We start from the raw sequence: 15,612 nt of genomic DNA on the forward strand, positions 1-15,612 counted from the left end.
CAAACCTACATCCAGAATCTAGCAGATAGCCTATTTTTAAAAAAAGATGTTGCAATGGGAATAATAACAAGTAAAATTCAAATAATTTGCAATATGTAGGAAAGTTTTGTCGCATTTGGCTAATAGTATGAACTGATCATTAATTATTCACCATCAGGTTGAGTCCAAAACATGAGACATGACATTGAAGACAGAGCTGGTAGTGTTAATGTAAACTATACAATATTTAATCAATACCAGTACTTTAACATGAAAAAAACCAAACATGTTAAACTTTAATCTCCTCATAAGAACTTGTAAACTCTGCAACATAATGCTGATACAAGCAATTTACAGTGTGATATTGATAGGTTAAGTTAATGGGCAAAAATATTAGAAAATGGAATATTGTGTAGGAAAACATGAAGCTGTTCATGTTGAATCTAAGGTGCAGAAGACTATTTAAGTGGAGAAAAATTAACTGCAAAAAACTGCAACACAGAGGAACTTGGGGGTAATTATACATGAAATATAGAAAGCTAACACACAGGTGCAGCAGGAAATCAGGAAGGTGAATGGAATATTGCCCCATATTTCAAGAGGCTGAGAGTATAACAGTGGGGATGTTTTACTGCAAATGTGCAAAATCCTGGTGAGGCCACTCGGTGAACAGTTTTTTATCCAGTTGTTTAAGGAAAGATATCAGGTCATTGGCAGCAGTTCAGAGAAGGTCCATTGGGATGATCCCTGGTATGGAGAGATTGTCTCCTGAGCAATGGTTAAACAGGTTGGGACTGAACTCACTGGAGTTTAGAAGAATGAGAGGTGACCTCATTGAAACCGATAGGATTCTTAAGGGGCTTGACAAGGTAAATGCTGAGCAGTGTTGAGAATTCAAGAGCATAAGAACTAGGAGCAGGAGTAGGACATCTGGCCCTTCGAGCCTGCGCCACCATTCACTAAGATCATGGCTGATCTTTTTGTGGCCTCAGCTTCACTTATCCACCCTCTCATTGTATCCCTTAATTCCTTTACTGTTCAAATAAATATCTATCTTAACTTTAAAAATATTTACTTAAGTAACATCACCTGCTTCACTGGGCAGGGAACTCCATAGATTCACAACCCTCTGGATAAAGAAGTCCTTTTGCAATTCAGTCTGAAATCTGCTTCCTCTAATCTTGAGTAATGCCCCCTTTTCCTAGTTTCACCTGCCAGTGGAAACATCCTCTCTACTTCTATCTTTTCTACTTCCTTCATAATTTTATATGTTTCTATAAGATTCCCCCCTCATTCTTCTGAATTCCAATGAATATAATCCCAATCTGCTCAGTCTTTTCTCATAAGCCAACCCCCTCAACTCCAGAATCATCATACTGAACCTCCTCTGCACCCTCTCCAGTGCTAGTGCATCATTTCTCAAGGAGGGAGACCAAAGCTGCACACAATACTCCAGGTGTAGCCTCACCAGCACCCTATACAGCTGCAGCATAACCTCCCTGCTTTTAAACTCAGTCCCTTTAGCATTGAAGGACAAAATTCCATTTGTCATCCTAATTACCTGTTGTACCTGCAGACCAATTTTCAGTGATTTATGCACAAGGTCGCCCAGGTCCCTGTGCATAATGGCAACTTTTTAACCATTCAAGTAATATTCCTTTTTCCTGTTATTCCTGCCAAAATGGATGGCTTCACATTTATTAACATTGCATTCTATCTGCCAGACCTTTGCCCACTCACTCAATGTATCAATGTTCCTCTGCAAAGTTTCACAGTCCTCTGCACACTTTGCTCTGCCACTCATCTTAGTGTCATCTACAAACTTTGACACATTACGTGTGGTCCCCAATTCCAGATCATCTATATAAATTATGAATAATTGCGGTCCCAACACTGATCCCTGAGGCAGTCCACTCATCACTGACTGCCCCAGAATAGCATTCATTTATTCCCACTCTTTGCTTCTTGTTAATCAACCAATCCTCTATCCATGCTAATACTTTACCTGTGGCACCATGCATCCTTATCTTATGCAGCAGCCTCTTGTGTGGCACCTTGTTGAAGGACTTTTGGAAATCTATATACACTACATCCATTGGGTCCCCATTGTCCACCTTTAGCATGAATTGTCCTTTATGAACCCATGCTGCATCTGCCCAACAGGACAATTCCTATCGAGATGCCTTGCTATTTCTTCCTTGATAAAAGACTTAAGCATCTTCCCCACTACAGAGGTTAAGCTAACTGGTCTATAATTCCCCATCTTTTGTCTACCTCCCTTGTTAAAAAGGGGTGTTACATTTGCTGTTTTCCAACCTCCTGGGACTGCCCCAGAGTCCAGCGAATTTTTGGAAAATTACCACCAGTGCACTTACTACTTCTCTTGCCATCTCTTTTGTATCCTGTGATGCATCCCACCAGGACCAGGAGACTTGTCTATCCTTGGGTCTATTAGCGTGCCCAACACCACCACTTCTGTAATAATAACTGTTTCCAGGTCCTCACCTACCTTCATCTCTTTGTTACTTGCTGGCATGTTATTCGTGTCCTCCACTGTGAAGACCGACTCAAAATACCTGTTCACTGTCTCGGCCATTTCATCATATCCCATGACTCTTCTCATCCTCTAAAGGACAACATTTACTTTAGCCCTCTTTTTTGTTTTATGTATGTATAGAAATGTTTGCTATCTGTCTTGATATTCTATGCTAGTTTTTTTCTCATGTCCTGTCTCACTTTTCTTTATAGATCATTTTGTGGCTTTCTATTGACCTTTAAAGTTTACCCAAACTTCTAGTTTTCTGCTATTCATGGTCACTTTCTATGCTTTCTCTTTCAATTTGGTAGCCTCCCTCATTTCCTTAGACACCACTGGCAGCTTACCCCTTTTCTTACAGTTGTTCCTTTTCACTGGAATATACATTTTTTGAGGACTTTGGAAAATTGCTTTGAAAGTCATCCACTGCTCATCAACTGTCCCAATATTAAATCTTTGTTTTCAGTCTACTTTAGCCAAGTCCTCCCAAATTCTATTGTAATCTCCCTTGTTTAAGCACAGGACCCTGGTATTGAATTTTATCTTCACACTCTCCTTCTGTATTCTAAATTCAATCATACTGTGAGTGCTCCTTCCAAGAGGATCCCTAACTATGAGGTCATTAATATTCCTGTCTCAGTACACAGAACCAGATCTAGGATAGCTTGTTCCCTCATTGGTTCTGTTACATATTGTTCAAGAAAACTGTCATGGATACATTCAACAAACTTCTCCACAAGGCTACCCTGACCAAGCTGGTTTGACTAATCAATATGGGTGGCACGGTGGCTCAGTGGTTAGCACTGCTGCGTCACAGCACCAGGGACCCAGGCTCAATTCCAGATGACTGTCTGTGGAGTTTGCACATTCTCCCTGTGTTTGCGTGGGTTTCCTCCGGGTGCTCTGGTTTCCTTCCACAATCTGAAGATGTGCAGGTTAGGTGAATTGGCCATGCTAAATTGACCATAGTGTTCAGGGGTGTGTAGGTTAGGTGCATTAGTCAGGGGTAAATGTAAAGTAATAGGGTAGGGGTCTGGGTGGGTTACTCTTCAGAGGGTCAGTGTGGACTTGTTTGCCGAAGGGCCTGTTTTCATACTGTAGAGACTCTATGATGTAGATTAAAATCCCCCATGATAATTGCTGTAGCATTTTTACAAGCATTATTTATTTATTTATTTATTGCCCGCCCTAATATGATGTTGTTAGTTGGTGGCCTATAGACTGCACCTATTAGTGACTTTTCCTTCTTCGAATTTCTAATTTCCACCCAAATGGATCCAACCTTATTCTTCATAGAACCTATGTCATGTCTCAGCACTGCCCTGATGTCGCCCTTGGATGTCAGAGCTACACCACCTCCCTTACCTTCCTGTCTGTCTGTCCTTCTGAATAGTCTGATACCCTTGGATATTTAAGTCCCAGTCATGACCATCCTGTTAACATGCCTCTGTAATGGCTACTAAATCACATTCATTTGTGATAATTTGTGCCATTAACTCATCAACTTTGTTACAAAAATATGAGCATTCAGGTAGACTGACCTTCTGCTAGCTTTATGACCCTCATGATTTCCAACATCTCTAAAAATACCTCCTGAGTTATCCTTCCTTTTTATTTCTTTCATAGTCTGCCTTGTAGTTAAACCCTCCTGCTCACATGCTAACCTGCTGCTTACCTTTTTATGTACCATCACTCTCCCTGTCATTTTCCCTTTCTCTTCCCCCTGACTCACTAGTTTAAAGTCCTCGTGACCACCCAATTTATCCTTTTCGCTAGAACACTGGTTCCAGATCAGTTCAGGTAGAGACCGTCCCATCAGTACACCTCATCTCCCACCCCCGGTTCTAAACCTGATACCAATACCCCATGAAATGGAACCCCTCTTTCCCACACCACTCCGTTAGCCATGTGTTAACCTCCCTAATTTTCATATCCCTAAGGCAATTTGCAGGTCGTGGGAGAGTTTAGGACCAGAAGGCATAGTCTCAGAGCAATGGAGTGCCAGTTTGGGACTGCAATGAGGAGGAATTTCTTCTCTCAGAGGGCTGTGAGTCTTTGCAATTCCTAAATATAGTTAAGGCTGAGATAGACTCTTGGACAGTAGGTGAATCAACGGTTATGGGGAAAATGCAGGAAAGTGGACATGAGGAATGTTGGATCAACCATAATCCTGTGGAATGGCCGACCAGGCTTGAGGGCCTGAATGACGTATGCCTGTTCCTGTTTCTTATGTCTTATGGTGATAAAACATGGGCTATTGCTGCTTTACCTTCATCATTTGATTTTAATATCCATGATTTTAATGAATTGGTTTTCAAAAGGGTCAAAAAGGACGGCACAGTGGCTCAGTGATTAGCACTGCTGCCTCACGGGTGCAATGCCTGCTGTGGGCGACTATCTGTGTGGAGTTTGATCTGCTGTCCTCCCAAAATCCAAAGATGTGCTGTTTAGGTGAATTGGCCATGCTAAATTGTCCATAGTGTTCAGGGATGTGCAGGTTGGGTGCATTAGTCAGGGGTAAATATAGGGAAATGGGTCTGGCTGGGTTACTCTTCAGAGGGTCAGTGTGGATTTGTTGGGCTGAAGGGCCTGTTTCCACACTGTAGGGATTCTGTGAAACTATTGATTTGATTTGGCCATATGAATCAGCTGCCCAGATAGATTATCCAAACCTTCTGCAACTGACATGAAATGTAATTATCTGAACTAAAATTAATTTTTTTTAACAAAAGGGACTCAGTAATGCATGAAAAGGCTTTCATCGCCGATTTTGACCTACACCTCGATGGGAATTTTCACGTGTTGCAGATGGAACCTCACCAGCAATTAACAAGCCGACAAAAATGCACAACTTCTGCCGATGCAATACACAAAACATTCAGTATCCTTATATTTCAAGGAGCCTTCTTACAGCAGGGGATGAGTTGTGACTGCAGAACTGAAGCTGAAGATCACTCTTCCCTCTCACTCTCTTTTCTGTCTTTCAAGCAATACAAGTGTCTGGTTACGAGACGGATTAAAAAGATGCATCAGAACACCAACACGTCAAAGGATAACTTCAACATTCACTACTGATGATGATTCAAGGCACTGAAACGACTGTGTGTTTTATTCTGTGTTATTTTAAAAATCTGTGGATTAAAATGAAAAAAGAACTGTTTTAAAACCAATGTATGAAAGGGTGTCTGTAGGTTTAGAAAATCGAGAACCTGACAATTGTTGCTAATATCATGTAAACAACTGATTGAACAAGCATAAAACGTAGAACAGTACAGCACAGCAACAGGCCCTTTGGCCCATGATGTTGTTGAACAAGATGCCAATAAACTGATCCCTTCTGCCTGTCCTTGGTCCATATCCCTCCATTCCTTGCATATTCATGTACTTATCTAAAAGTCCCTTAAACGCTTCTATCGTACCTGCCTCCACCACCATCCCTGGCAGTGCATTCCACACTCTGTGTAAAAAACTTGCCCCTCACATCTCCTTTGTACTTTCTCACTCTCACCTTAAATGCATGCCCCTTAGTTTCAATGCCGGGAAAAATATCCTGTCAACCTTGTCTATGCATCTCATAATTTTATCGACTTCTATCAAATCTCACCTCAACCTCCATGGCTGCAGAGAAACAGCCCAGGTTTATCTAGCCTCTCCTTACAGCTCGTACCCTCCAATCTAGGCAGTATCCTGGTAAGTCTCTTCTGCACCCTCTCCAAAGCCTCCACATCCTTCCTGTAATGTGGCAACCAGAATTAAATTACCAACAGTGCGGAAACAGGCCCCTTGGCCCAGCCAGTTCACACTGACCCTCCAAAGAGTAACCCACCCAGACCCATTTCCCTCTGACTAATGCACCTTGCACTATGGGCAATTTAATACAGCCAATTCACCTGACCTGCACATCTTTGAATGCAATATTCTCAGTGTGGTCTAACCTGTTTGAGTTGCGCATGCAGGTATACACATTCAGCCATTATTGTCAGCAAGAAATGGATTGGTCTATGAACTAGTGACCAGATAACGTAACGATCATCTCAGACACAAAACTGGGAACTATGGAACTTTCTTTCTAGTTTTCTCTTTTGTCCATACCTATTTTACCCTGTCTGTTTGTGCAAGGAGCATTAGAGCTCAATCAGTAATGCTGTATGCTTGTGGTTTATAGCTGTTTACCCGGAGAATCATAGAATCCCTACAGTGTGGAAGCAGGCCATTGGGGCCATCAGGTCAACACCGAACCTCCGAAGAGCATTCTACCCAGACCCACAACCCCATGCCTGTAACCCTGCATTTTCCATGGATAACCCACTAGCCTGCACATCCCTGGACACCAAACAATTTAGCATGGCCAATTCACCTAACCTGCACATTTTTCGATTGTGGGAGGAAACCAGATCAACCAGAGGAAACCCACACAGTTAGAGGTAGAATGTTCAAACACCACACAGACAATCGCCCGAGGGTGGAATCAAACCTGGGTCCCTGGCACTGTGAGGCAGCAGTGCTAACCATTGAGCCACTGCGCTGCCCTTTCTACAATTCAGTGGATCACTCAAACCGAGGAGAAAGTGAGGTCTGCAGATGCTGGAGATCAGAACTGAAAATGTGTTGCTGGAAAAGCACAGCAGGTCAGGCAGCATCCAAGGAACAGGAAATTCGATGTTTCAGGCATAAGCCCTTCATCAGGAATGAGGAAAGTGTGTCCAGCAGGCTAAGATAAAAGGTAGGGAGGAGGGACTTGGGGGAGGGGCGATGGAGATGTGATAGGTGGAAGGAGGTCAAGGTGAGGGTGATGCGCCGGAGTGGGGTGGGGGCGGAGAGGTCAGGAAGAAGATTGCAGGTTAGGAAGGCGGTGCTGAGTTCGAGGGATTCGACTGAGACAAGGTGGGGGGAGGGGAAATGAGGAAACTGGAGAAATCTGAGTTCATCCCTTGTGGTTGGAGGGTTCCCAGGCAGAAGATGAGGCGCTCTTCATCCAACCATCGTGTTGTTATGTTCTGGCGATGGAGGAGTCCAAGGACCTGCATGTCCTTGGTGGAGTGGGAGGGGGAGTTAAAGTGTTGAGCCACGGGATGGTTGGGTTGGTTGGTCCGGGTGTCCCAGAGGCGTGCTCTGAAATGTTCCGCAAGTAGGCTGCCTGTCTCCCCAATATAGAGGAGGCCAGATCGGGTGCAGCAGATGCAATAGATGATGTATGTGAAGGTGCAGGTGAATTTGCGATGGATATGGAAGGATCCCTTGGGGCCTTGGAGAGAAGTAAGGGAGGAGGTGTGGGCGCAAGTTTTGCATTTCTTGTGGTTGCAGGGGAAGGTGCCAGGAGTGGAGGTTGGGTTGGTGGGGGGTGTGGACCTGACGAGGGAGTCACGGAGGGAGTGGTCTTTTCGGAACGCTGATAGGGGAGGGGAGGGAAATATATCCCTGGTGGTGGGGTCCGTTTGGAGGTGGCGGAAATGACGGCGGATGATACACTGTATATGATCACTCAAACCATCTGACAATGCACTTAGCCTTAAGCATGGAACTTTATTTTTTGCTAAATCATAGAATCATAGAATCTCTACAGTGTGGAAACAGATCATTTGGCCAATTCAGTCCAGACCAATCTTCCAAAGAGCACCCATCAAAACCCATCCCCTACTCCATCCCTGTAAGCCTGTATTCCTGATGGCTAATCCTCTGCACCTGGACTGTGGGAGAAAACTGGAGCACTCAGAGGAAATCCATGTCGACATGGGGAGAATGTTCAAATTCTGCACGATCACCCGAGGGTGGAACCTATAGCTAGAGTTGATTTCCTTATAATAAGTAAGAGTTCTTGATCAGGACAGAAATCTGGTCCATGCTTCCTAACAGTCGGAGTCTGAATATCAGTAAATTGGGAAACATTGTATACTTTATAAAACCTTTTAAATTCTTCAATGACTCTGGGAATAGTAGGTTTATCTCCATCGCTCAACCTCAGTAAAACTGAAAAACACCAACTTAACAATTAGGTAAACGCTTCAGAGAACACCTCCGGGCCGCCCGAACCAACCAACCCAATCACCCCGTGGCTCAACACTTTAACTCTCCCTCCCACTCCACCGAGGACATGCAGGTCCTTGGACTCCTCCACCGGCAGAACACAACAACACGACGGCTGGAGGAGGAGCGCCTCATCTTCCGCCTGGGAACCCTCCAACCACAAGGGATGAATTCAGATTTCTCCAGTTTCCTCATTTCCCCTCCCCCCACCTTGTCTCAGTCGGTTCCCTCAACTCAGCACCGCCCTCCTAACCTGCAATCCTCTTCCTGACCTCTCCGCCCCCACCCCACTCCGGCCTATCACCCTCACCTTGACCTCCTTCCACCTATCCCACCTCCATCGCCCCTCCCCCTAGTCCCTCCTCCCTACCTTTTATCTTAGCCTGCTTGGCTCTCTCTCTTATTCCTGATGAAGGGCTTATGCTCGAAACGTCGAATTCTCTATTCCTGAGATGCTGCCTGGCCTGCTGTGCTTTGACCAGCAACACATTTGCAGCTGTGATCTCCAGCATCTGCAGACCTCATTTTTTACTCAAATTAAAACCTCAAGCTTTAAGGACAACATATCTATATTAAAACTAAATTCCTTTCATTTTCCTTTTGAATGGACAATATCCTTTTATAAAGTTGTATCTGTGTATGCTTGATATCGGAACTTTGTCATTTTTCTTTCTCAGAATTAGCTGACAATAAAACCGCTCTTTATTTCTCTCGAGGTAATCTTCGCTTTTTATTGCTACCATAGAAATTAAAAAACTGCATCTTAACCATGGAGAGGCAAGGTCTCATACGAATGAGAATATAAATCTTTATTGCAGCCACCTGAAGAAATTCAGAAGACAGGAGCAAGTTCACCCCTACTTATTGGCTCGTAACAATAATTATATTGAGCTCCAGATTTTTATCCCAGCACAAAATCATGAGTTTTAAAAATATGTGATTGTATTTGACCCAAAATCAGCTGTGTCATTTTTGCTGAGCTTCATGAAGGACTTTTCTCTAAGTGATCTTCCAAAACACATGTCAATAAGTAGGTCCCACGACCCTGAGACTACCTAGAGTCTCCCACTCTCCATAGATAGAAATGCTTGTCATAGCTGGGATATCCAGGGATCCCCAGAATTGGCTTCAACTTTGACCCCAAGCTGTACACCCCGTCAAGTGTCGGCAGTCCGGAGCATGTTTGTAGTGGTATAGTGGGCAGTAACAACCCATCTCATTCCTACCCCAACCATTGTTTAAGCACAGAGTCACACTGATTACATGTCCTTAGCTAGGTTCCCTCTTCTAACCCTCAATGTCATTGCTCCTCTCTCTCAAATGCCCCCTGTTGCCCAGTGTCTTCCTGTTGCTCAATGTGGAACCATCACGTTTTGGAAAACTCAAAAAAGTTTTTTTTCAGATTAGATTACTTACAATGTGGAAACAGGCCCTTTGCCCCAACAAGTCCACACCGACCCTCCAAAGAGCAACCCACCCAGACCCATTCCCCTACACCTAACACTACAGGCAATTTTAGCATGGCCAATTCACCTAACGTATACTAGGTAACATCACCATGGAGCTTCAAGTGGAGCACTGGTGGTATGGCCTACTTTTTATTTATGTGTTTAGGTTTCCTTGGGTTGGTGATGTCATTTCCTGTTCTTTTTCTCAGGGAGTGGTAAATGGGATCCAAGACAATGTGGTTGTTGTTAGAGGTCCAGTTGGAGTGCCATATTTCTAGGAATTCTTGTGCATGTCTCTGCTTGGCTCATCCTGGATGGATGTGTTGTCCCAGTCAAAATGGTGTCCTTCCCCATCTGCATTTAAGGATACTAGTGAGAGTGGGTAATGTCATTTGCACAAGAATTCCTAGAAACATGGCACTCCAACCGGAATTCTATCAATAAACACATTGACTTGGATTCCATTTACCACTCCCTGAGAAAAAGAACAGGAAATGACATCACCATAGAAAATGACATCACCAGCTCAAGAAAACCTAAACAGATAAATAAAAAGCAGGCCATACCACCTGTGCTCTACTAGGGGCTCACCGATGATGTTACCTAGTATGGTGACAAAATGTCTGAAAAAGAACCTTCCAGCTCAGCGAGCTAACTTACATCCAGAAAGGAAAGTAACAGAAACAAACTGCTTGAAAGTCAAGAACCAGCAATTTTACTGTCAATGAATGATCCCCTCTCTCATCTACTGGACAGGAATGTCAGTGATGTCCTGTCTGGCTTGTAGCAGCAGCTGCTACAGCTCTCTATCATGCAGAAGGTGATGTTCCTCTTGCTCATGGTCCTCCTTCTCAGAGAACTGACCCCTCTGTCCCTGTTCTTAAGCCTTTATTACAGTACCTCATTGCCTGCTTCAGTTCAGACGGTAGACAAGCAGGAGGCTTCAGTTGAGAAGGTCACAGCATGCTCGGATTAAGCAGCACATTCTATCCGGACTGTACTGTTAGGCTGCCTTGGGCTGATACAAGCAGCAAGACTTCATTGTCAAGAGGCCTATCAGCTGCTCCTCATGGCCTTGGTTGAAGAATGGGCTGCACTGTATCTATGTCCCACCTCAATCAAGGAGGTTGCATAATAGTGTCATCAGCCATGGTCACAGAGGGTAGACCTCGGCAACCATACTTGTAAGCCACATGGCACCCAAACACATCAGGAAGATGAGAGTTGTCTAGGATCACGGCAAATCCTGGGCACAAACCTCGAAGACTTGACACCAATGATGACAGATCGCTTCCACATTGATGGAATAGAACCCTTTCCAACAGTTACATTTTGATCTGGGCCTCTCAATGCAGACCATGCTCAGGCAGCACACCGCTATGTGTTCGAATTCTGATGCACAGGGTGTGGCACTGACCATCCCGCAGGGAAACTGAAATGGAACAGTGCGATCTGGCATCAGTCACAGCCCTGATACTTCTGCTGGTGAACAATTTTGAGATCCCCCCACAGGTTACCGGAGGGTCCTAGGACAGAGCCAGTCAAATCAAAGTTCAATGCTGATACCACCAGTGTGATTTTTTTTGTATTCTCCTACACCTCACTGCAAAAGTGCTACAATCTGTGGAAAGGAGAGTTTAAAAAAATATAAGGTGGAGACTGTGCTGATTGTGCAAATTGCTTCCATTTATTGAGAGAATTATCATATTCAACAAAACTGCAATGGAAATAGTCTGAAGATTCAGGGTAGACCATTGAGGACAGAGATGAGGAGACATTTCTTCATCCAAAGTGTGGTGAACCTGTGGAATTCATTATCACAGGAAGTAGTTGATGCCAAAGCATTGAATGTATTCAAGGGCAACTAGATCTAGCACTTGGGGCAAATGGGGCAGGGAGAAGGCAGGATTAGGCTATTGAGTTGGGTGATCAGTGATGAATGACGGAGCAGGCTCAACGGGCTGAATGGCCTCCTCCTGCTCCTATCTTCTATGTTTCTATCTTTATAGGTAGTGGAATGACCCTCTAAATAAATGACAGCATTCTTGGGGACACTGAAAGCCATATTGCCTAACTGAATGGCATGTTGGGAAAACCGGCCATCTGAACAGCATGCTGGGAGTTGGATCAGGCCAGACAGACAGGGTTTGTAAGCCAGTTACCTTGATTGGTTATATCGCATTGGTATTGATGAGAGAATGGAACTGAGATATTATGTCAGGAAGATTGCAGAATTCACTAGCAAATTGGGTCGAACCAGAACGATATGGAAGCTATTCCTCTTGACTGACCATTGAATGGGTTGTTGATGAGACAGTGCTGCAAGGTTTTGGGTGGAACAATAGATCTGAACTGTTTTTAAGACAGTCGGCTCCTCGAGTCTGGTCAAACAGTAGGGTAAATTCCAATATCTAATACTGTCTTTTTAACGCACTTTCCTGAGTTAGAAGCTTAATTTAAATTATGCTAATTACATTGTAACATCAAACTACTGTTCAGCCACTCTGCTGGGAAATGACCTGGATAACTAGTTAAAAGAAGCCACTGAAATCAGAGGGGACATGGGTTCGAATCCAGCCTTGGGTGACTGGCAGTGTGGAGTTTATACATTCCTCCTGTGTCTGTGTGAGTTTCCTCTGGGTGCTCCAGTTTCCTCCCACAGTCCAAAGATGTGCAGGTCAGGTGAATTAGAGTCATAGAGATGTACAGCATGAAAACAGACTCTTGCTGACCAGAAATCTCAACCCAATCTATTCCCACCTGCCAGCACCCGGCCCATATCCCTCCAAACCCTTCCTATTCATATACCCATCCAGATGCCTTTTAAATGTTGCAATTGTACCAGCCTCCATCGTTTCCTCTGGCAGCTCATTCCATACATGTACCACTCTCTGAGTGAAAATGTTGCCTTTTAGGTCTCTTTTATATCTTTCCCCTCTCACCCTAAACCTATGCCCTCTAGTTCTGGATTCCCCCACCCCAGGGGAAAGACTTTGTCTATTTATCCTATCCATACTCCTCGTGATTTTATAAACCTCTATAAGGTCATCCCTCAGCCTCTGATGCTCCAGGGAAAACAGACCCAGCGTATTCAACCTCTCCGTACAGCTCAGATCCTCCAACCCTGGATGCACTCCAATGTCCAGCGATACATGAATTCAAACAGCAAAGGCAGTAACTGCGCAGATTCACTGCTCGGTCAGTTTCTCTCTCTCTCTGTCTCTCTCTCTCTCCCTCTCTCCTGCACTGTCCTCACCATGTGCATCATTTGTCTGTTCTTCTCCCTTTTAAAACTGCTGTTATTTTGACTTTTTTTCTCCAAAGTTCCAAAACAATGCAACAGCATATAAAACAGTGATTGCTGCTCCTGGAATTTGAGGAAATCACCTCCAACACCTAAAATACCTCAAAAAAGAAGCAGCTGTTACAGTCAGAAATTTTTCCAGTCCTCCATCTTGGATCACCCAGAATCCTTGACCATGATAAATTGCTCGTAGGGTTAGGTGCATTTTGTCAGAGGGAACTGAGTCTGGGTGGTTACTGTTCAGAGGGTCGGTGTGGACTTGTTGGGCCAAATGGCCTGTTTCTACACTGTACGGAATCTAATCCAATCAACACTGCAGAGAAAATCAGGACCAAGATGGAGGAACCTTGTGAGCAGGAAGTACAACCTCAACTCCAGTTCAGCTGTAATTGGGGTAGGATACAACCTTTAATATTTTGAGCTCTGAAAGCAGATCTCCAAGTAATGTGTGGGCATAGATATTTGAGAATTGTAAGGTTACTTAGAGGGCAAGTCTGGTTTTGTAACGTATATAGATGAAAATGAAGCGAACACACTTTTCATACTTCCTCAGTATTTCCAGCGTTTTGAACCACACCCTGTTGCACTGCTCCATACTAGATTCTTGAACAGAGCTGCAGGAGCTCCCAGCTTCCCTACAGAGACTGTTTGTTGAGCCTAGTAGTACATCGTTGGTGTTCTGATGATTTTGTGAAGTGCATGAGAATGACTGTCAGACTATTTGACATTGAATGAACTTCCCCTGATTGTTTGCAATGTGTATTTCAGTGCAAGGTCTAGCTCTCTCCCTCCACAAAAGGCGGAGAATAATGTGTGGAATAATGTATAGGAAGAGTGCACTATAAAACAGTGAAGCAGGGCAGTGAAGTGATGAGTCTCTAGGGATCCACAGAACACACTACTCCTGACCAACCTGCAGCAATACACAATTAAACATTTTTTTTTTGCAGACTTCAGTTGTTTTACTGTCACACAGATTTCCAGAATGATAAGGCTCAGGATATACATTTCAGGCAGAGTGAAGAGCTTTCAGTTTTAGCTGTGTATAGATAGTTGCAGTGTGGTATTTTATTATGTATCTGGCTATGCAAGGAAAACTGGATTGAAGGTCTATGTGAGAACAGGGACTCTCACCATGCAAGTACCTGGTCTGACTATAGGATCTGTATATTATTAAATCTTTATGATGAATATGTGATGCACTCTCTAGGTGGACATTAGATTTGGATACTTCCATTGACAAGGAGGATGATAGATCATAGGAACGCCAATCAAGTCTGAATCACTTGCATTTATTGTCATATAACTGCAGTCTATGAGAGCAGTATATGTATTGTCCTGGAAGACCTTTTCCAACGTACTATCAGTTCTAAAGAGGGGTCACTGGATCTAAAACTTCAACTGTCCTTTTCCTCCACAGATACCACCAGATCTGCTGAGCTTTTCCAGCAGCTTCTGATTTTATTTCTGATTTCCAGGACAGAGTCATAGAGTCATAGAGATGTACAGCATGGAAACAAATCCTTCGATCTAACCAGATATCCAAACCTAATCAAGTCCCATTTCTTAGCAGTTGGTCCATGTCCCTGTAAACCCATCCTATTCATATACCCATCCAGATGCCTTTTAAATGTTATACTTGTACCAGCCTCCAGCACTTTCTTTGGCAGCTCATTCCATACATGCATCACCCTCTGTGTGAAAATGTTGCTCCTTCGGTCTCTTTTATATCTTTCTCCTCTCACCCTAAACCTATGCCCTCGAGGTCAGGACCCACCCACTCCAATGAAAAGACCTTGCCTATTAACCCTATCCATGCCCCTTGTGATTTCATAAACTTCTGTAAGGTCACCCCTCAGCCTCTGATGCTCCAGGGAAAACAGCCCCAGCCTGTTCAGCCTCTCCCTGTAGCCCAAATCCTCCAACCCTGGCAACATCCTTGTAAATCTTTTCTGAACCCTTTCAAATCTCACAACATCCTTCCAATAGGAGGGAGACCAGAATTGCCCACAATATTCTAAAAGTGGCCTAACCAATGTCCTGTACGGCCGCAACATGACCTCCTAACTCCTGTGCTCAATGTTCTGACTACTGTAGTTCTTCGTCAAAAAACTATAACAAGTTATCAGAAGGATTTAGTACATTTTTTGAAGTCCACGTTGTAATCTTGTTGTCATTTGTGTGCAGCATTGAGGCACTATACTACATTGGTGGTATGCATGGAATGTAAAGTTAAAGATTTTAGTGGGTGTGAGTGAATCACTAGATAATCACTTGTTCATGATGGAATCATGTGTGTACAAATTACCACTTTTGTTCCA

Source organism: Hemiscyllium ocellatum, chromosome 23 (assembly GCF_020745735.1).
Source record: "Hemiscyllium ocellatum isolate sHemOce1 chromosome 23, sHemOce1.pat.X.cur, whole genome shotgun sequence".
Lineage (NCBI taxonomy): Eukaryota > Metazoa > Chordata > Chondrichthyes > Orectolobiformes > Hemiscylliidae > Hemiscyllium > Hemiscyllium ocellatum.